The sequence below is a fragment of the Lampetra planeri genome, chromosome 71 (assembly GCF_965212315.1).
Source record: "Lampetra planeri chromosome 71, kcLamPlan1.2.h2, whole genome shotgun sequence".
In the NCBI taxonomy this organism is placed as follows: domain Eukaryota; kingdom Metazoa; phylum Chordata; class Hyperoartia; order Petromyzontiformes; family Petromyzontidae; genus Lampetra; species Lampetra planeri.
The window spans coordinates 2,212,912-2,235,274 of record NC_136176.1 but is presented as its reverse complement, the minus strand read 5'-3'; the positions used below and the strand labels follow the sequence as shown (position 1 = coordinate 2,235,274).

General features: G+C 50.7%; 1 protein-coding gene across 2 annotated transcripts in view; it reads right to left on the bottom strand.

Annotated features, from left to right (window-relative positions):
• Positions 1-5,383: 5,383 nt before the first annotated feature.
• Positions 5,384-22,363, bottom strand: part of LOC144737551 (uncharacterized) — an 82,217-nt gene continuing 65,237 nt past the window's right edge. For both annotated transcript variants that reach the window (XM_078620297.1, XM_078620296.1), the window contains exons 6-7: positions 8,197-8,334; positions 5,384-5,793 (exon numbers count right to left, since the gene is read on the bottom strand). The gene's annotated coding sequence lies outside the window, so the exon portion shown is untranslated. The remainder of the gene's footprint in view (positions 5,794-8,196; positions 8,335-22,363) is intronic.

Below are 22,363 nucleotides of genomic sequence, written 5' to 3'. Positions count from 1 at the left end.
AAAATTTGATGAGCCTGCAAACGCCTTCCCGCACAAAGTGCACCTGAAGGGTTTCTCCCCCGTGTGTGTTCTCTGGTGTGATACAAGATTAGATGACTGTGAAAACGCCTTCCCACACACACTGCACTTGAAGGGTTTATCTCCTGTGTGTATTCTCTGATGTATTTGAAGACCTGATGACCATGCAAATGCCTTGTCACACAGAGTGCACCTGAAGAGTTTATCTTCTGTGTGAGTTCTCTGGTGCTGTGTAAAATGGCCAGGACGATCCGTGCTGTATGCACACTGGTCGCATTGGTGCCTTTTTGTACCGAGCTGTGCTGAGCGCCTTTGCTCCATCAGACAATTCTGCAGAGGAAGCGTCAGCTGCAGACAGAAAAAAGAGAATATCCACACCATCTACGTAAGTATCGAGGCACAGAGGAATACATATATATACAGTTACACATGACTTACACGTCTATACTTATTCATATGTTCATGATATAGTGAAAATATTCCAAAATTCATCACAGGGGCTGTTATGACAAACAATGAGAGGGCAAATGGTCATAAATATGCCTGGAAGCCCTAGTATCTTCAAAATGAATGTTAACCCAAAACTCCAAGCACACAATTTCGGTTGTCTGGTTAGAAAATGAATATTTATAAAAGCTAAATTCAGCTAACAAAGCAAAGTGTGTTGAAAATAATACTATTTGTATTATGCATAAATGCATAAATTAATGTTTAATCACAATTTAAAGGTGTGAAGCCAGGCTCCGATTTCCTTGAATGCTGGGATGACCAGATCTAACTTCAGCTGCATATGTGCTGTGTTAACTTCCCGTTTCCATTCTTATGAAAAGTTCCAGAGGAAAACTAAAATAAACTATTGTTTTGATTTAACCTCCGTGTTCAAAAGAATTAATACACTTTACTGCAAATACAAACTTTACACTGTCACACACTGGCATGGTAAAAAGATGGTGGTGTGTCCAGAACCATGCCTGGCCACCTTCATCTGCTCAGTATTAATGCTTTTCTCACTTCACCAATTAATTAATTGAGGATCAATCAACATAACCGAGACCCACAATAAGTTACGTTTTAATTTATCAATTACGTTTGTTGTCAGAGATAATCAAACTCTAATTATTGATTTCATAATCTTCCTATATATAGAAGTCTCCGTGCGCTCGCGGTTGCGGGGGATTTGGCTCTCGGACGGTGGGGTTTAAGACCGAAATAATTTGCCAGGCGGCACGCCCTAAGCCCCATGGTGGGAATATGCTATTCCGTTTTCACATCTGTAAACTTTAAAGTAGTTTAATTAACACATTTGTGCCGTTTCATTATTCATTATTTACTTATTGCACGATATCGACCGTACCAAGTGACGCCAATTGCATGGAGGGGGCGGACCCTGCCAAGTGATGCGCGTTTGCTCCAGCTCACGGGGGACATTTTCTTTCACGCGTTTTACAGTCAACACATAGACACATCACGTTGCGGATATTTCTTCACAGTGTCATGTCCTCTTCGCCCCCCCCCCCCCCTCCAACACGATGTGTCCAGATTATACTACAGACTCCGTAGATAATAATATTATACTGCTTACATAGCATTATTCTTGCACGGGCAGGGGATGCTGGGGAGGGGGGGTAGCGGCCCAGCCCCTAGCCTGGCAACGTGCCAACTCCGCTACCTCGCCAATGTAGGCCAGGACGGGGGCTGCGCATGACACAAGGCCTCAACACGCCTATGGTAAGTACAAATTTCCTTGCTTTTTACACTAATAACTCAAGTCCATTGTTTACTATTGTTAAACACATTAGTTGACAAACATTACTATAATAATGTTTGTGTGCAGATAAGAACTCACGTTGATTGCTTAGTATTATCAAACAAATACGTTGGAAGATATTACAATAATAATGTTTGTGTGCACAAAACTCTTCATTTTAGGTTGCTAAATTTTCCCTTTTTTTGCTGCACTTTTATGACGCTGCGACGGTCTGCCAGTCTGTGATGTGGCAATGTACGTCCATGTGTATGTGTGTGTCAGTCCATATGTGTGTGTGTTAGTCCACATATGTGTGTAAGTCTATACATGTGTGTGTCACTCGATGTGTGTGTGTAAGTCAATGTGTTTGTGTGAGTCCATATGTGTGTGTGTTCATCCATGTCTGTGTATCTCAAATAGAAGTCTGTTTGTCACATGTGTATGTGTGTAGGGCTGTGTGTGTCAGTCTATCTGTGTGTCTAAGTCCATGTGTGTGTGTCTTAGTCCATATGTGTGTGAGTAAGTACATATGTGTGTTTACGTCAATGTGTGTGTGAGTCCACGTATGTCTGTGTGAGTCGCTGTATGTGTGTACGTCCATGTGTGTGTAACTCCATGTGTGTGTATCTCAAGTGGATGTCTATGTGTGTGTGAGCCCATATGTGTGTGTGTGTCTGAGTCCATGAGCGTGTGTTAGTTGCTGTATGCATGCCTCCATGTTAGTCAGTGTAAGTCCATTTCTTTGCGTGTCTGTAGGCCCATGTGTGCGTCTTAGTCCATGTGTGTGCTTTATTGACCTGCTCAAGGCCTATGATACCATCAGTAGGCCTGGCCTATGGGATGTTCTCCGTGCTTTTCGAGTCTCTCACCCACTGCTCACCATCCTTAAGGACCTTCATGATGGTGAGCGGCCACGCATCAAACTACGTGGCCGTGAGTCAGAGACATTCCCTGTACACCTTGGGGTGCAACAGGGATATCCTCTGGCTCCCACGTTATTTACATATATTTGGACCACGTCGTTCGTGAAGCCTTCAATGGCTGTACCGCTAGAATTTTCATCTGGTACAGATACAATGGGAGGCTGATCGATGCCCGGGTGCGGTCAAGGGATGGCTCCCTATTGCTCAACCACGTTATGTATGCCGATCTGCTAATTGTTGCTCACTCGGAGGAGGAGTTCAAGGTGCTGTTGCTGAACCTCGAGCTTGCCACCAAGAGGTGGGGCCTTACCATCAGCCCCACCAAAACTAAGCACCTGCCTGGGTATTTTCTACCATCGGACACTCCACCCCCACAACTTCAAATTGGTGATGGGCCAGTTGTGGAGACAGTGGAGAGTTTCCCATATCTTGCCAGTGTGCTAATGACCGGCTCTGGTTTAACAGCAGAGGTCTCACTCCGAATCAGTCGAGCCACATTATCTTTTCATTGGTTGCGTGACACTGTGTGGAAGCTACCTGGTCTCTCACTCGCAACGAAGCTTCAGGTCTTCTCGGCCACGGTCATTCCCTCCCTTCTCTACGCTTGCGCCCCCCTAATGGAACATCTTCGCCGGTTACACACATTTACACAGGGTTCCACACCACCCTGCCAACCTGCCATCCATGCAGTGGTTGTGCATCCAACGCGTCGGAATCTGTATATTTGTTGTTGTTAATTCCCCGTTTTCTATGCGGATCCCGAGGGGGGCTAGGTGTGCTGCGGGTCGTTTGTTCACGTGTCATTGCTTCACCTTTTTGTTGATCGATGCTTGTATATAGTGTAAAGTTGTACAGGTTGGTTATGGTATTAATGGTTGCTTTCTTGTTCTCTTTTCTTTTCCTGTTGAGGCTCGCGTATTTTTTTTCTCTCTCTCCCTTTCGTTAATTTAAACTTTCTAATTATTGACAGCCGGGACGGCTGGAGGCTACGTAGAGGGGGGTAATGTAGTGACATAAGAAGGGAGGGGCTGCTGGGGGCTCTGGGTTCCCAGGCGAGTCCAGACGCTTAAGCCTCTGGGCGCCAGGCGCTGGGTTCCCAGGGGGTCCAGACGCTTAAGCCTCTGGGCGCCAGGCGTTGGGTTCCCAGGCGCTTAAGCCTTTTTGGCGCCGCCAACGGGGGGGGTGGGCTGTGTGTGCTCTGTGGGATGTCTGGTGGCGCACACGGCCCCACCCCTCGTTGGACTAGGCATAAAAAGGGGAGCTCCCTAGACGATCGGGCTCAGTTGTAACTCAAGACCCAAGACCCACGACCAGCCATCTGAAGACCCTGGGACGCTGTGAGAGCGAGTGGTGGGACTCTGGAACTCCCGACTCTACGACCTTGTGAGGGCGAGTCCAGAGCGTAGCCAGAGTAGAGTATCTAGGCTGTGTACCTAGGCTGTGTACCTAGGCTGTAACAGAGTAAAAGGAGTGTTGGAGAGTCAGGACTGTTGGAGAGTCGGACTGTTGGAGTGTTGTATTGTAATAAAGAAGTTACCTCTACAATTGTCTCCGGAACCCGTTACATTTGGTGCTTGTAGAGGTAACTTCTTTATTACAATACAACACCCCAACAGTCCTGATACTCTGTTACAGCCTAGGTACACAGCCTAGGTACACAGCCTAGATACTCTACTCTGGCTACGCTCTGGAACTCGCCTCAGAAGGTCGTCGAGTCGGGAGTTCCAGAGTCCCACAACTGGCTCTCACAGCATCCCAGGGTCTTCAGATGGCTGGTCGTGGGTCTTGGGTCTTGAGTTACAACTGGGCCCTGATCGTCCAGGGAGCTCTCCTTTTATGCCTGGTCCAACGAGGGGTGGGGCCGTGTGCGCCACCAGACATCCCACAGAGAACACACAGCCCCCCCCCCCCCCGTTGGCGGCGCCAAGAGGCTTAAGCGTCTGGCCCGCCTGAGAACCCACCGCCTGGTGCCAAGAGGCTTAAGCGCCTGGCCCACCCAGGTCCCAGAGCCCCCAGCAGCCCCTCCCTTCTTATGTCACTACACATGTAAGCAATGTGGGATATCGATGTACACAGATATGAACAAGATCAGCAGACGAGACGTCTTTCATACTCATTGGTTCTTTCGGTAAAGTCACGTAGGTAGAAAAAATAAAATAAATCGCGACGTTTCGATCACAACAAGCGGTCGTCCTCAGGCGAAAACATCTAGACATTTTCGCGGCAGAAGTCACGTGAGCTACGGCACGTGACATACATAAGGTGCCCCCCCCCCCCCCCCACTGTGACTTGCCCCGCTCAGCTGAGCATTGTTTTAATGCGGTGGGCTCACGCGAAATTGATTTCTGTAAGACAAAGGTACTTTGAAACCCACTGGCTATACTCTTATATAAGCACACAACTTCATCTACCTATGACGAACGCTGCACTTTCCGTCGTTTTCATGCAGGGGGCGCTGCAAACATACGCACCCCCTGTATGAACGATGGAGGCGCAGGGACAGACGTTCGATCATGTTGGAATCGATCTACGGATGGCGGTCTTCTCGCACAGCCAGCTCTGTGCCGCCTTATTTCGATCCCGCAATCCCGAAAAGGTGAAACTCCGCATGGAACCAAATCCCCGGCAAGGCCATCTACTTAACGACGAAAGGAAATTTACACGAAATGTCGTTTTCAATTAAGTCTACCAGATGTAAAATGATATAAGCTTTTAATGAAGAAATACAATTATCTAATTCAAAACATAATACAATTCAACATTGTTTCATTTTCAAACTTTAAAACGGACCATCAGGAGCTTGCGTGGATGCGTCGTTCGTGCGCAGTTTTTTTTCATGACTTTCCTGGCCCAAGGCCGTAAATGGTTCTGAGGGGCTTGCTTCAACCCATGGTTGTGAACATTCAGACGTTAATCAGCAAGGATAATTTCTAGTCCTAGTTCGACAAAATCTACGTCAACACGTAATACAAAATTATAATTCGTGTTGTAGAGAATGTACCTCCTATTCGTGTAACTTTTGAGTGGTATGCCTTGTAACTGATGAATGATCCGAATGCGCTCCCTATTTCAAAGACAATGAGTTGCTCCAAAGGGAGATGCTTCCTGAAAACACAAAAGTACCCTTTGACCTGTATCACAAAAACAACGGGTCTCACCAGAGTGATCTGTCCAGGTTACTTCCAAAACACACACTTTGTCCTAACATCACTTAATCAATGTTTAACCCTTATAGACAAAATGTTACATGTACACACACAATCATACAAGTATTAATTCTAAATTATTGAGTCATTTTAACAAAATTTAATTACTGCACCTAATTATGCTGCATCAGGTTACATCGTATTAACAATAAGTTATTTTAAAAAATACGCACCGTCTGCTTAAGTGTATGTACATCTTCTTGGTTCTTTCGGTAAAGTCATGTAGAAGGGAAAATAATAAAAATAAAACATAATAAAATAATTCTCACAAAGTTTCGGCTACAACGCAAGCAGCCGTCCTTAGGTGAAGAATGAAACACCACCAAGCTTGGAGCGAATATTTAAGCTGGGTTGGCGGGGGAAGAAGAGCGCCTTGACAAAATAATTTGCATATCAAGAGGAATTTAGCATATTTATGGTAAATGCGTAGGAGGTGGGCGGGGGGTTTCAAAGTCATATTATGCCCGTGCATTATGCAGGATTAGCAGCATCAAAGGGAGGGGACGGGGTAGAATTAACAAAGGGAAGGAATGTTAAATTCCTCTTGATATGCAAATTAATTTGTCAAGGCGCCCTTCTTCCCCCTCCAACCCAGCTTAAATATACGCTCCAAGCTTGGTGGTGTTTCATTCTTCACCTGAGGACGGCTGCTTGCGTTGTAGCCGAAACGTCGTGAGAATTATTTTATTATGCTGTATTTTTATTATTTTATTATTTCCCTTCTACGTGACTTTACCGAAAGAACCAAGAAGATGAATCCCTGCAGTCACGAAAGTTTTAAATCGAAGTGAATGTACAACATAATAGTGTAATTCAAAACGAGTAGGCCATTGCATTCTGACGTCTGGGTCAAAATTGATCAAATACTAAAACATTACCGACAAACTCCACAACTAAGATGCCACATCAACCACCGTCCCCTACTGACAGGCTCTTGTCCACATGCAGGCCGGTGCAGGGCCACCTCCTTGTGCCACACAGGGGCAGCTGCTACTTGGGGATGCTCTTCGAGTGTTTGAGACAAAATACGATACAAAACTCCAAGTTGCTGAGGCAAATAAGCAAGCACCATGTAAATGCAATTATTATTACATATCGAATGCTTGGGAGCTTATTGGCTCTCACTCCTGGTTAGAGATCTACGCAACCCACAGGTCCACAAAGACTGGCCGCTCTTGCCCTGCAGGTTGAACCTAGGAATTGAGCGTTCAACTTCACATTCTTGTCATTAAAGGCCTGTGACAAAGGTGCGTCTATTGGAGCGACATCATCTCAAGCTACACATCTACCGGGTCTCCATTTGACTTTGTATTGTTTCAGAGGAAGTCCACCCACACCTCAACTTCCACAAACTGCTGGGAGTTTCCTTGCTCTGCCTCACAGTCAGAATTCTCCTTCTGCTTCACGTTGCCTCTATCGATGTGAAGGTGTGATTTTAGAGTTGAATCTTCATCTTCACATTTTACCTTCACTTCTTCGCTCTTGACCATCACTTCTTCACATTTCACCTTCACCTCTTCATATTTCACCTTGATACCTTTAAAAGTGTCTAAGCTGGGATTTTCTTCCGGTTCTTGTTTAATGAGGGATGGGCTCATTGAGGCACTTTGACTTTCACAAGTCGATTTCAGACTCCACTCCTTCTGGATCTTCTGATGCTTGTGTGTTCTCTGGTGTGCATGAAGATTTGATGAAAGTGCAAATGTCTTCCCGCAAGGAGTGCACCTGAAGGGGTTCTCTCCCGTGTGTGTTCTCTGGTGTGCTACAAGAGTAGATGACTGTGCAAACGCCTTCCCACAAACACTGCATTTGAAGGGTTTCTCTCCCGTGTGTGTTCTTTGGTGTGCTACAAGAGGAGATGAAAGTGCAAACGCCCTCCCACAAACACTTCACTTGAAGGGTTTCTCTCCTGTGTGTGTTCTCTGGTGGTCTACAAGAGTAGATGAGCGTGCAAACCCCTTCCCACACACACTGCACTTGAAGGGTTTCTTTGCCGTGTGTATTATCTGGTGTTTTGCAAGAGTAGATGACTGTGCAAACGCCTTCCCACACACACTGCACTTGAGAGGTTTCTCTCCTGTGTGTGTTCTCTGGTGTTCTACAAGAGTAGTTGACTGTCCAAACGCCTTCCCACACACACTGCATTTGAAGGGTTTCTCTCCTGTGTGCGTTCTCTGGTGTGCTACAAGAGAAAATGAATGTGCAAATGCCTTCCCACACACACTGCACTTGAAGGGTTTCTCTCCCGTGTGTGTTCTCTGGTGCATTGCAAGAGTAGATGAAAGTGCAAACGCCTTCTCACACACTGCACTTGAAGGGTTTGTCTCCTGTGCGAGTTCTCTGGTGCCGTGTCAAATTTCCAGTACGATCCATGCTGTATGCACCCAGCCGCGCAGAGTGCCTTTGCTCCATTAGACTAATTCTGCAGAGGAAGTGACAGCTGCAGACAGAAAAAAAATATCAACACCATCTACACGTCAGTATCGATACACAGAGGAATGCATATTTACACAGACAAACGTCTATACCTATTAATATATTCATGATATAGTGAAAAAGTGTCCCAAATTCATCACACGGGCTGTTATGGCACACAATGAGAAGGCAAATGGTCACAAACATGCCTAGAAGCCCTCGTATCTTCAAAATGAATGTTAACTCAATACTCCGAGCACACAAAACGGCTGTCTGGCTACAAAATTAATATTTATGAAAGCTAAATTCAGCTGACAAAGCAAAGGCTGTTGAAAATAATACTATTTGTTTTGATTTAAAGCTTTCGTGACTGCAGGGATTCATATTATTGGTTCTTTCGGTAAAGTCACGTAGAAGGGAAACAATAAAATAATCAAAAAAATAAAACAATAAAATTCTCACGATGTTTCAACTGCAACACAAGCAATCTTTATCAGGTGTGGAAAAAAACACACCTGATGATGATTGCTTGTTTTGAAGTCGAAACGTTGTGATAATTTAATTGTTTTATATTTTTTATTACTTTATTGTTTCCCTTCTACGTGACTTTACCGAAAGAACCAAGAATATGAATACTATTTGTGTTATGCAGAAATCAATAAATTAATGTTGAATTGCAACTTAGAGGTGTGAAGCCAGGCACAGATGTCCTTGACTGCTGGGATGAACAGTTCTGACTTCAGCTGCACATGTGCTGTGATATCATCTTGACTCCATTCTTACAAATGTTTCCAGAGGAAAACAAAAATAAACTACCGTTTTGATATAACCTCCATGCTCAATAGCGTTAATAGACTTTACTGCAAATAAAAACTTGACACTGTCACACACTCAGAGGCGGAGCCAGGATTTTCAGGTGGGGGGGGGGGGCAACCCCTTCAGCAATGAAAAATAATAGGAGTTGTTAGTAAGTAAGGAGTTGTTATTAAGTAAGGACTTGTCCCTTGCTTTTTATTCGACGCGTGTGATCGGCATTGCGCTCGCTGAAGGTGTTTGCCTTCAGGGAAGTCGTGTACTGTATAAGCAACTGCGCACAATTCTGTGAGTCGCTTGTAACTGCTTTGCCGTTACTTATTGCCAGTTATGGACTCGGACTATTGTCCTCTCAACAGAGTCTCTGGCACGTAATAATATGCCACACGGTGGCAGTGGTGGTCGCAAAATGTCGATTTATCTATATAAAAGGGAAATGTGTGGATACATGTGAAGTACCGTTGATGACTCTTGGACACCGTTGGTGAGGCACACGTATTTATTCCGTACAAGTAGTCACAACTGTGGACATACAATACTAGAGGGGGTATCGGCCCCCTCACCCGGCTAGCTGGGAATACACTGCTAGCTATCTCTGACCTACCTCCTAGTCCTCCACTAACGGGCTAGGGGAGGCTGTCTGGCCCGACACTGGTAAGTCGGGCTACGGTACCCGGAGTCCCAGAGCATTAGCTCTGGTTCTCGGGACCACGCCGCTGGCTCGGTCCTGCGCGGCCCTGACAAGGGCGGCGTCCCAGGGGAGTCCAGGGCTCTAGCTAGACGATCTTCGGTCTTCACTGGTTTAGCTTTAACATTCTGCCCCGAGCCCTCTGACACATCCCCCTTTATACTCCACCCCCGCTGAGGGGTGGGGCCCCGGGCTGCCTGGTGCGGACGTCGTTGAGAGCACCCCCCCCGTGCACTCACGTAGCCCCGCCCACTGTGTTTGTTTCCCATAAGCTGCCATGCATAACGGCTCTCTCTCTAACACCCCTACATCACCCCCCCCCCACATAGCTTGCAGCCGTCCCGGCTGCCAACATACAAAATAAACGACAATAAAAGCGCATTTACCCCCTGACCGCGCGTGTGCCTCACTATTTTTCAACATAACGCGAAGAGAACAACAACAAGAACCAGAAAACCCCGAAGGGAAAACAACCCGACGCACCCCCCCCCCCGAATAAATACGAATTCCGTAAAAGCAACGTATATACAAATCACAAGGAACCCCCAACACACACACAACACAACACAATGTGCCAGGAGCACACCACCGACGCAGCGCACAATAACCATACACGTGAAAATAAAAAAATAAAAAATAAATTTCTTCTTTTTGTGCATCACAAGAGTCTGCGCATTCTTGCGCGCGTCCTTGCCGCAGGCCCGTCACACGGGGCAACCCCGGATGGCGGACCATCCGGTGGCAGCTGTCCATTTCGAAGTGAGTCTGCGCTTGATGTCGCGAGACCCTCGGCATCCCCCGTAGGGGTTGTTGGGCGGGAGCCCGTCATTCCTGGTGCACCTGGGGGCGGGACAGCCGGCAACACGTCAGGCGAGAGCAGCAGAGACGGACCCTTTGAGTCGGCCGACCCCCCACATGTTTGGCCACGCGTGTGTGGAGTGGGGCCTCGCACTGCAACGAAGGGTTTCAGCCTAGAGGGGTGCACAAACCACCGGCGCTTCCCCCATTTGATGCGAACGCACTGAGGCCGCAAAACCTCGACCACCTCGACGGGGCCCCGCCACGGCTGCACCAGTTTTGAGGAGGTCGCGAGTGGTACCTGGGGACAGTGCAGCCATGCCCTGTCCCCCGGCTTCCACTGTAGCACGTGCGCGCGACCCAGTCTGAGGCGCTCATTCGCTTTCTGACGCCTGTCGGAATTTAGCATGGCAGCATCCCGTGCCTCAGTCAATTTCGCAAGGTTAAATTTAACATGGTCGGCCAATTTAGTTTTTCCCAGCGGCGCGGTGATCTGCAGCTGTGCCCGAACAGGTGGGTCAGGTTCGCGGCCATACATGAGGAAGAAGGGTGAAAATCCCGTCGCAGCATGGGGGGCCAATCTGTATGCTGCCAGGACCCCTTGAATTTGCAAGTCCCAATCGGTCTGTGAGTCCGAAACCTGCTACGACAACATAGACGTGATGGTTCGATGCAGACGCTCGACCATCCCGTCAGTTTGCGGGTGATAGGGAGAGGTACGAATTTTTTTCGTTCCCAGGAGCTCACAGACCTGTTGGAGGAGTTTGCCGGAAAAAAATTTTCCCTGGTCGGTCAGCAGCCGCTCCGGAGCACCTTTGTCCATGACGTAACCTTGGACAAAGGCCTCCACGATGGCTGCTGCCGACTGGTTGGCCAGGGGCCAGGCCATAGGCCAGCGCGTAAAGTATTCCACCCCTGTCAACAAATATCTATTGCCCCTAGGGGTGGCGGGAAATGGCCCCAGAATATCCAGCGCGACAAGTTCGTTCACTCTGGAGACTCTGATAGACTGCAAAGGCGGGTTTGACTCCCGTGCTGGTGGTTTTCGCTGCGCACACCGAGGGCATGATGCCAACAGATCTGCGACATCCCTCGTCATGCCTGGCCAAAAAAAATCAAGCTGGAGCAAGGCGAGGGTCTTTTGGGTACCCAGGTGGAGGAGGCGCTCATGAGCAGCCCACACCACCCTACCCCGTAACCCAGAAGGGACCACCAGCCGGTGTCGATGGGATTTCCCGTCCCAATGCATCAGCAACCCCGCGTGCATTTCCCATGCGTCGGCATCACCCGTCCCCCGCCCCGCCTCCCCGGCGCGACGACGCGACGCGAGGAGGGAGGTATCCTCCATCTGGAGGCGCCCCCATTCATTAACAGGCAAACCCAGCAGGGAATCTTTTCCCTGTTGTGCGATAGAATTTGGAAGCAATGTTTCATCATCGGCGGCGGCCGCCAGGACCGGAACCGGCATGTCCCCTGCTGGCTTGCAACGTCCCGACCCCAGGAGGCATGCACATTCGGAGGTGGTTGGCATGCGCGACAGAGCGTCCGCGTTGGTGTGGCGAACGCCCTTACGGTAGGTGGTTTCGAAATCAAAATTCCGGGAGGATCTCCAAACATCGGGACAATTGTCCCGATGGCTGTTGAACTCGCAGGGCGTACTGCAGTGCCGCATGATCTGTGCGGACGGTGAAATGCCGACCGTACAGATATGGGCGATACTGTTGGATGAAATAGACAATTGCCAACAGTTCCCTACGGGTGACACAATATCTTTGCTCCGCTGGAGACAACACCCGACTGCCGTACGCAACCACCCGTTCCACGCCGTCAACCACCTGGGAAAGCACGCCCCCAATACCCGTGTTGCTCGCATCGGTGTCGAGCAAAAATGGTTCCGAAAAATCGGGGTAAATCAAGGGAGGAGCTTTTACCAGGGCGTCCCGAAGGGAGCAGAAAGCAGCCTCCTCCTCCTGACCCCAGTGGAACCGAACCCCTTTTGATGTTAAAGCGTGTAGGGGTTTGGCAATCGTCGCAAAATCAGCGACGAACCGTCGGTAATACGACGCGAAGCCAATGAAACTCCTGACCTCTCCCACCGAGGTGGGAGTCGGCCAGGAGCTTACACACTGCGTTTTGGCAGGATCGGTAGCAATACCTGAGCGCCCCACGATGTGCCCCAAATAACGCACCGAATCGCATAACAAATGACATTTTTGGGGTTTGAATTTCAAATTAGCAGCCCGCATCTTTAGGAAAACCGCCCGCAACCTCTGGAGATGTTCGTCAAAAGTTTTACTAAAGACGATAACGTCATCCAAATAAATCAGGCACGACTCCCATTGCAATCCAGCCAAAACCAATTCCATCAAACGCTGGAAAGTTGCCAGCGCTGAGTGTAAGCCCATCGGCAACCGGTTGAATTGGAACAGGCCGTGCGGTGTACGGAAAGCAGTTTTAGGCTTTGAATCATCGTCCAGAGGAAGCTGCCAGAATCCCGAAAGTAAATCCAGTGTGGAGAAGAATCGCGCTCCCGCCAAGGCGTCCAGCGATTCGTCCATCCGTGGGAGCGGGTATGCGTCGGCAACCGAAATTTTGTTAAGGCGCCGAAAATCAACGCAAAACCGCAACGAGCCATCCTGCTTTTTAACCAGGACGATCGGCGCTCCCCAAGGGCTGGTGGAAGGAGAAATGATGTCGGCGGCTAACATGTCATCAATAGCCGATTTGACATGGTCCTTTTCGGCGGGACTTAACCGAAACGGATTCTGGTGTATTGGCGCGCTGTCACCCGTGTCAATATGGTGACGCAGCAGATGAGTGCAACCCAAATCGTATTTGTCCCGACTGAAAACGTCGGAAAATTCCCGCAGTAGCGTTCTAAGCTGTTGGCGCTCTGAATTTGACAGGTCCGTCGATCCCGCACAAAGCGCATCGAGCCACCCTCCATCGCTGTCCGAATGTGGGTGCGGCCGGGGAGCAGTGCCGACGTGATTCGCAACAGGTTCCTCGCAGGGCACCGGCGTCGCGTGAGCAAGCACCGTCCCTTGAGGAACTACCACTGTCTGCGACCCCACATTGAGGACCGCGATGAAAGGGTCCCCGTCCCCTCTTACGACGGTCTGGGCCGGAATCAAATGAGGTCCACTAACCCCGGCCCTAGATGGTCCCAGCAGAATTCCCTGGTCCCCAATGCCCTCAGCGAAGGGCCGACGAAGTTTTAGAGGCACCAACATTTGAGCTCCCGGCGGCACACGAACTGTTTTAACGACGAACGCTGGTACTGTTACGAACGCCGTCCGAGCCGCAGTAGGGGAAGGCAGGAACGCCATGCGTCGTCCCGACGGGAGCTCAATGCATCCCTGGTCTATTAAAATACGAATCGGCATTTTGCCCAAGAAGTCCGTCCCCAGCAGGCACGGAACCGCCAGCGAGGAGGAAACAAAAATCGGGCCCGACAATTTGATATCCCCAATACAAATTTGCGCTCGAATCTGTCCAATGATGCCAAGAGAGCCCCCGTTAGCAGCATAGAATGGGACGTTAACCGGCAGTAAAGGACGGCTCTGGACAGGTAGAATATTGTAAATGAGTTCGGAAATGATGGTCGCCGATGCCCCCGTATCGACCAGGATGCGTACCTCCACCCCGTCAATGTGTCCCACCACGGCCGACGACCCCGACGACGCGGCCACAACGCGATGGGCCAACACGGACCACTGCCTGGGTTCGATTTGAGTCCCCATAGTGGTGCGTGTTGGCCCGTCGCAGCGCAATGTCGGCCCCCCGTTCGTTGCGGTGTGCGAGTGTGTGACGAGTGTGTGCTTGGGCCAAACATGAGGGGTGCCGCGACTCGCCGGATTATGTTGATGGAGCTTGGGAGGAGGAGGGCCGGCGTCCTGTCGAGGCGTCGTCCCACGCTGCTGAGGAGAGCGGCACCCCGAGGCGACATGGCCCCGGACGCCGCAGTTGAAGCAACGCGGGAGCGCCGGCGGCGATAACGGACGGTCGAAGCGGCTCGACCCATCCCGGCCCGACCGTGCTCCCGTCCCCTGCTGCCGTCGACGGTCGACGGCGTAAACCTCCTCCGCCGGGAGGGTGGCTGCAGCCACCGCACGCCCGGCCGCTGCCCTGCTGGCTTTCCGACGCTGTGACAGCAGGTTGGCGTGGAGGAGCCGCGCAGCCTGGAGGGAACTCATCTCCGTGTCCTCCTGTGCAACGACGGCGATGTCCAGGTCGTCTGCCAGCAGGAGGATTTTTTCTGTGACCATGGCGTCCACGCCGTCGTCGTCCATTCGAGGGAAGGCCGTCTTCGCCAGTGCCAGGAGACTCGTCCTGTACGCCAGGGGCGACTCCTTTGCACCCCGCTGGCGATCGTAAAACTGCTGCCTGCATTCCGCTGAAGGTCCGTAGACCCCGGCCAGCAACTGCAGCGCCATCTGTAGCATGGAGCGCTTCTCCCTCGGCGCAGATGTCAGGGCGGCGAGTGTATCGCTGTCGAGGAGCGCCGGCAGCGCGCAGAGAGCCTCAGCATCCGACCACCGTGCATTTCTTGGTGGGCGAGGAAGCGTCGCTGGAAGCAGCCCCAGTCGCCCTCCGCGCCAACAAACTCTTTGAGCGGAGGCAGCCGTTGGTGCAGCGCAGCGGTCGCCATGGAAGCTCGCAGGCTGCTGTCCCCGTAACTCGGCTGCGCTTCGGCGCGAACGGCAGATGGTATTGCCTGTCGCAGCCATGATGACGCTCCCTCCGCTGGCGGTGACGCGGCAGCCCCAGCGAGAGCGATGTTGGACCCGAGGTTCAGGCCGGCCACGCCCTCAGCAGCTGCTGCGGCGATGGCGGGAGATTCAAAGTTTGAATCCGTTGAGATGGCGGGAAGGCGCATCGGACGTCGGTTCTCCTCGCCCCGTGGTGGTCCACCAGCCCCCAGCCGCGTGATGTGTTCGAGTGTGGCGGCAGCGGCGTAAAGCAGCTCCGCCAGCCTCGCGTGAGCCAGCCTCAGCCCTTCTGATGGCGGCTCCTCTTCATCCTGATGCCCCGGTAAGAATGTGTCCGGCCCCGGCTGCACGATGTCTTGTTGAGCCGTCTCGGGCTCGACAATTTCAGCGGTGTCCTCCACCTGCGGTACTCCGGCTCGAGCTGTCCGGCGCGTGTCCATGTTCGTAGTTGTTCTGACACCAGATGAAGTACCGTTGATGACTCTTGGACACCGTTGGTGAGGCACACGTATTTATTCCGTACAAGTAGTCACAACTGTGGACATACAATACTAGAGGGGGTATCGGCCCCCTCACCCGGCTAGCTGGGAATACACTGCTAGCTATCTCTGACCTACCTCCTAGTCCTCCACTAACGGGCTAGGGGAGGCTGTCTGGCCTGACACTGGTAAGTCGGGCTACGGTACCCGGAGTCCCAGAGCACTAGCTCTGGTTCTCGGGACCACGCCGCTGGCTCGGTCCTGCGCGGCCCTGACAAGGGCGGCGTCCCAGGGGAGTCCAGGGCTCTAGCTAGACGATCTTCGGTCTTCACTGGTTTAGCTTTAACATTCTGCCCCGAGCCCTCTGACACATCCCCCTTTATACTCCACCCCCGCTGAAGGGTGGGGCCCCGGGCTGCCTGGTGCGGACGTCGTTGAGAGCACCCCCCCCGTGCACTCACGTAGCCCCGCCCACTGTGTTTGTTTCCCATAAGCTGCCATGCATAACGGCTCTCTCTCTAACACCCCTACACATGTGTCTGTCTAGTCACTAAAACTTCAAATATAGACTTTTGTATTTTGGCGGGGGGGGGGGGGGATGACCATGAAGTGTGTGGCGTCAACCCGCAACACACCTGATTTAAGCGCTCTGCAATACGTAGAGCTGTTAACAGCGTGCCGGGAGATTTTAGGTGGCGCTTCGCTCCTGGCCAATGAAGCCATTGGCTTCTCGGAGTTTCAATACATACCTGTGCGAAGAACGGGTACAACAGCTATCTTAAATATAAAGCAGTAAATACATCTGTTTGTTTGTGTGAAGCAGCAAAACTTTACAATGCTGAGCTCTGGCGTCACAACTTATGCTGTCTGGAATTTCTAAGTGAATGCGACTATTTTAGGCTCGCCACGTCATTCCCGTCCTGAGTGGCCAAAATCGACCTTACGTAGAAGTGGGTTGAGGTTGAATTTCCTGGAGTGAAAACATCCGATTTAGGTAAATTGATTTATTTCGACTTTTTTCTTTCTTGCAAGCATAATTTTTCGTCAGGGTTTTTCAGTGAAATAAGGGAATATGAAATTAATCCAAGACAAGAATCCAAGTCCCGGGCGAAGCTGGGTAGTGAAGCTAGTCTTATATATGAAAAGTCTCCGCGCGCTCGCGCTTGCGGGGGATTTGGCTCTCGGACGGTGACCTTCACGTAGAAAAAAATTTGACGAGCGACACGCCCTAAGTCCCGCGGTGGGAATAGGCTATTCCGTTTTCCCATCCGTAAACGTTAAAGTAGTTTAATTAACACATTTGTGCCGTTTCTATTATTCATTATTTACTTATTGCACGACATCGACCGTACCAACTGACGCCAATTGCATGGGGGGGCGGACCCTACCAAGTGCTGCGCGTTCGCTCCAGCTCACGGGGGACATTTCCTTTTAGCCGTTTTACAGGCAATACATGCACACATAACGCTGCGGATATTTATTCACAGTGTCATGTCCTCTTGCCCCCCCCAACACGATGCGTCAAGTTTATACTGCAGACTCCGTAGATCATATTTCAGTGCTTGCATACCATTATTCTTGCACGCCCGGGGGATGCTGGGGGGAGGGGTAGTGGCCCAGCCCCTAGCCTGGCAATGTGCCAACTCTGCTGCCTCGCCAATGTAGGCCAGGATGGGGGCTACGCATGGCACAAGGCCTCAACATGGCTATGGTAAGTACAAAGTTCATTGCTTCTTACGCTAACAACTCAAGTCCATTGTTTACTATTGTTAAACACATTAGTTGACAAACATTACTATAATAATGTTTGTGTGCAGATAAGAACTCACGTTGATTGCTTATTATTATTATTTAAACAATACGTTGCCAGATATTGTGTGCAGATAACAACTCAGGTTCATTGTTTACCATTATGAAACAAGTTGACATGTTACAATAATTATGTTTGTGTACACAAAACTCTTTTTGGATTTTTAGGTTGCTCATTTTTCCCTTTTTTGCTGTCTTTTATGACGCTGCCATGGTCTACTGCCAGTCTGTGATTTGATTATTTCTTCAATAAATTTATATTGTTTCCATCGCTCACGTCACGCTATTTCCTCATACGTAGTACTGCCATACTGATAGCTGTGCCATCATCGGGGATTGCTGTGCCCGTCGATGTGTGTGTCTTTGAGTCCATATGTGTGTGCGTGTAGAGCCATGCGTGTCTTTAACTCCATGTGTGTGTCTGTCTTTTTCTAACGGACAACGCCCCATGTGTGTGTGTATGTCAAAGTGGTTATGTGTGTGTGTCAGTCCAAGTGTGCGTGTCAGTCCATTTGTGTGCATATCAGTCGCTGTGTGTGTGTGTGTGTGTAAGTCCATGTGTGTGCGTCTTAGTCCATATGTGTGTAAGTACATGTGTGTTTACGTCAATGTGATGCATCAGCCAGTCGTCTCAGTCAGTCGACCTGTGCCATCTGGGTCTGCCCCGTGACCTCCTGCCAGCGGGCGTTCGACACTTTACGTGGCCTCAAGGTGCACATAGCCTGGCACAAGCGTTGCAAGCGTTGCGGTGATGTCACCGCCACTTACTGGCGAATGGCGGTTGATGTTTTTCAGTCTATGTATGTATGTGTGAGTCGATATGTGCGTGTAACTCTATGTGTATGTGTCAGTCGATTTGTGTGTGTAACTACATGTGTGTGTGTCTGCCTTTTTGGCCCGGGCAACGCTGGGTACTCACCGCTCGTGTCAATATAAATGTACGTGTCTGTATTCATTATGGTATTCATTACAATACAAATGAATGCTTATTTATTCTAATTGTAAGGTTTATTAACTACGTTAATTTAGTGTTAATGAGTTTGAATGTGATTTAGGGCCTAGTCCGTTAGTGCTTTGACTAAAGCACTTTGACTAAAGCACTCAGCTTTTGTATTGTCTTTTTGTTAATTTGTGTACATTTGTGTAATTTGTGTACTGCAATCTCTCATTTACTTGATACAGCTGTCGTGGCTGTGACGGTACCACCTGAAGACGGAAGCTTCTGTTGCCTCCGAAACGTCGTGATTTTTATTTTTATTTTATTTTACTTTTTAATGTTTTTACCTACGTGACTTTACCGAAAAAACCTAAGAATAATACATTTATGCACTTTAAAATATAAATGTACGTGTCTATATTTATTGTAATACAAATACAAGGATATTTATTCAAATGTTGGGTTTATTTTATTTGTTTATTGAGTTAAAAATGACACCGGTCACACTTTTTCTGGCATAAGGTATTCGAACGGTTTTAAGGTTATTTTGGGGTGCTGATTCCAAATCTGGCATCAGTTTTCAGGTTTTTGATATATCAAATATTGCATTTTCAATAAAAACAGCAAATGTATGCTCATATACGAATAGCTAAACAGACATCCATACAATAATAATGAAACAAACATTTAATGAGCCGTAGCACAAAGTTGTGAGAGTGACTGTGTGATGCCGCCGCCACGAAGCCGTTCAACAGGCGCCCTAGCTACGACCTCGCCACCACCAAGCGACGGAGCCAACCCCGCGTCCCCCTCACCTCACCTCACATGAACACACCCGCACGCATTTCCCTCCCCCATAGAGCTCCGAGGGGAAGTCACCTGGCCGACCGGTTTTAATCCGAGAAACCCTTATCGGGATAACTTTTCACGGTTTCCGGTGACGAGGGAATTGAACGACCTCCCCCGATGCTACTTCGCGGTGCTGCGACCGGCATTAAGATTGCAAGGTCGCAGCGAGGGGCCATTCGGCCACCGTGGGTGAAACGCACCACACACACCCCACACACGCAAGTATCGACGGGGCAAGAAGAGGGGCATAAGCATTGTGATAGAGGAGCATAGTTGGAGTGAGCGCCGCGCATAAGCATTGTGATGGAGGAGCATCATTAGAAAACACGCAGTGCATCTGAGTTGCATTACCAAGGCACCCTGCACGGGCAGGGGAGGGACGGCGTGATTAGCATGACCGCAGGGGCTCTTGCGCGTAGTCGCTGATGATTGGGATAATTATGCTTGAGCGCGCAGGCACCATTGTTAGGGAAGTTAAAGGATGGAGCTGAAAGTATGAATAATCGGGAGAGCGGAGGCACGCGCGGAGTCCATACACAAGTTCCCACGGCGAGCCTTTGTGATGGACGCCGCCGCATAATGTGCATAACTCAGGCACCCTGCATAAGAAAGCGATTGAACGGCACATGCCCCACAAATGGCAGGAGGGGGAGCGAAGAGTGCGTGGGAAGGGGGGGGGGGGTGCCTGAGTCCGGGAATTAAGATAAAAGGGAGCGTAGCGAGGTAGAGCGTTCTGACTTCACTTCAAGAGGCCCGCGTTCAAGACGGCTCCCAGCTCTGCCCTCCGGACGTCCGCGAGACGTGTCCAGACGAGCATAGAGGAAAATCCACAGGACGCCGAATATGACGAACCGTGAGTAGCAAGGTGAAAGGGTATCGTAAGCCGATAAATAGGTAATAGGTCAAGGGGTAGTAGGATAGGCCAGCCTCGTCGATACGTACTGATTTAACAACAAGTCCCAGGTAGCAGACAATGAATCATTAATAGCTGATCGTGGCCTCGTGTGATCTCGTTGAGAAGTGTGTCGCGTGTGGAGCTGTGTGTGGGTGTGGAGAGGGTGTCGCGTGTGGAGCCGTGTGTGGGTTACAGGTGCGCGATTAGGAAAGGGAGGTATCGTGGTAGCGTGAAGGGGGGCATAATACTACTCGGTAACTAACCATGCCTACTACGCGGACCCGCGGTGGAGGGGAATCCTCGAGCGACGGCTCCCACCCCATGGGTGAAGAACCCAGCAGCGGTTCGCCTAGCAGCGGGGGGGGCGAGTAATGATGTTAGCCTGGCCGTTAGCATTATCGAGGGAGGGATCTCGGGGGCCAGCGACCCCGACAAAGTGGTGTCAGAAACGGGACGATCCCCCGCACCCCCAAGGGAAAGAGGCCCCCCAACCCAGATTAAAATCAAATGCACATTTACGGGCAAAGGAATTCCATCAGGGAAATCGTTTGCCCGCAGCATCAGGGGGGCTAAAAAGGTTAATGGGTGGTCAGATGAGGAGGCGTTGCAGCAGTTAGAGCTACATTTAGATGGGCGGGCAGCTGACTTTGTGGAAGCTTTGCCCGCAAGCGCACAAACTCAGTGGAAATAATGAATGTGCCAACTCGAACGGCGCTTCGGCACCTATGACGAAGAGGAGGCGCAGGCGGCATTAGAGGTGTAATGCGGGCGTAAGCGACCTTCCGGATGTGACGTCACGGGGGGTGGAGTCATGTGACGTGGGTGGAAGGTTCGGGTCCTTAAGCGGGTAAACCGGAAGGGGAAGGCAGTCGGGGTGTGAGCGGAAAAGAGTGAGGCCACGCGGGCGAGTGTGGAGAGGGGGGGGCGCCGACGGCCATCGGGAGCCAACCCCGAAGATAAGAGGAAGCTGCGGAGTGGTGTGCAGCTGCAGAGGAGACAGCCAGAAGGGCTGCGTGTTAGAGGCAGCGGTGTGGCTGCCAGGAGGAGCTGCGGAGAGAGAGAGAGGGCTGCGTGTTAGAGGCAGCGGTGTGGCTGCCAGGAGGAGCTGCGGAGAGAGAGAGAGACAGCAAGAGGCTGTCAGAGCTGCGGAGGGAGAGGAGTTGCAGCGAGTACAGCCAAGGGGGGCTGTGTGAGAGAAACAGCAGCGGAGCTGCTGTTGTGGATCGGGCCGACATTGGAGTCAGCACCGTGGAGAAGCTACAGAGTAAAGACAGCCGTGTGGGTGTACAGCACGAACCGAATAAAGGACACTGAGCCAGACATCGTGGTCCAGTCGTTTATTACACTGGTGTCGGAAGTGCAACGGCATGTCGAAACAAGTGAGGAAGAAAGTTAATCCGGCGCCTGCATCGGCTTCTTCGTCCGACGACGACGAACTCCCTCCAACCACGGATCCTGTTGGGGTGGTGGAGGAGAGCCCGGCTGAGGCGACCACGGGAACGGGAGTGGAGGATGTTGGCGCGGTGGCGGGTCCGTCGACATCATCAGACGCGGATCAACGATGGCAAGCGATGGCGGTACAACTGGAGGCACTTAAGGACGTCCTGGCGCATCTATGCCATCTCGTCGCGCCAGGGACGATGGATGATGCAAGTGGTGCTCCGCGGGCCGCCACGTTGCCTGTCCTGCCGCCGCCATTGCCCACGCGGCAAGAGGCCGCCATTTTGCGCGCTCCGTGGCGCCAAACCGCCATCTTGGCCACGCCGCGGGCCGACGCCATTTTGAATTTGCCATCACAACCACCACCATTGGAAGACGGCGGGAAGAGGAGTCGGAGTCGCCACCTTACAACGGTTAAAGAATTTTCCGTCGGTGGGGACTGGAGCGCGTTCGCCTGCCGCTTCTTGGCGGCGGTACGCACAGCAAGATGGACCGATGCGGAGGCTTTGGAGGTGTTGCCGACTCTCCTGGACGACGAATCTGTCCGATTCTTCCGTTCCATAACGACCGATAAGAAGGCAACTTTATGTGGTGTTTTTCAAGAAATGGCCGATGCTTATGAGCCACCAGATGA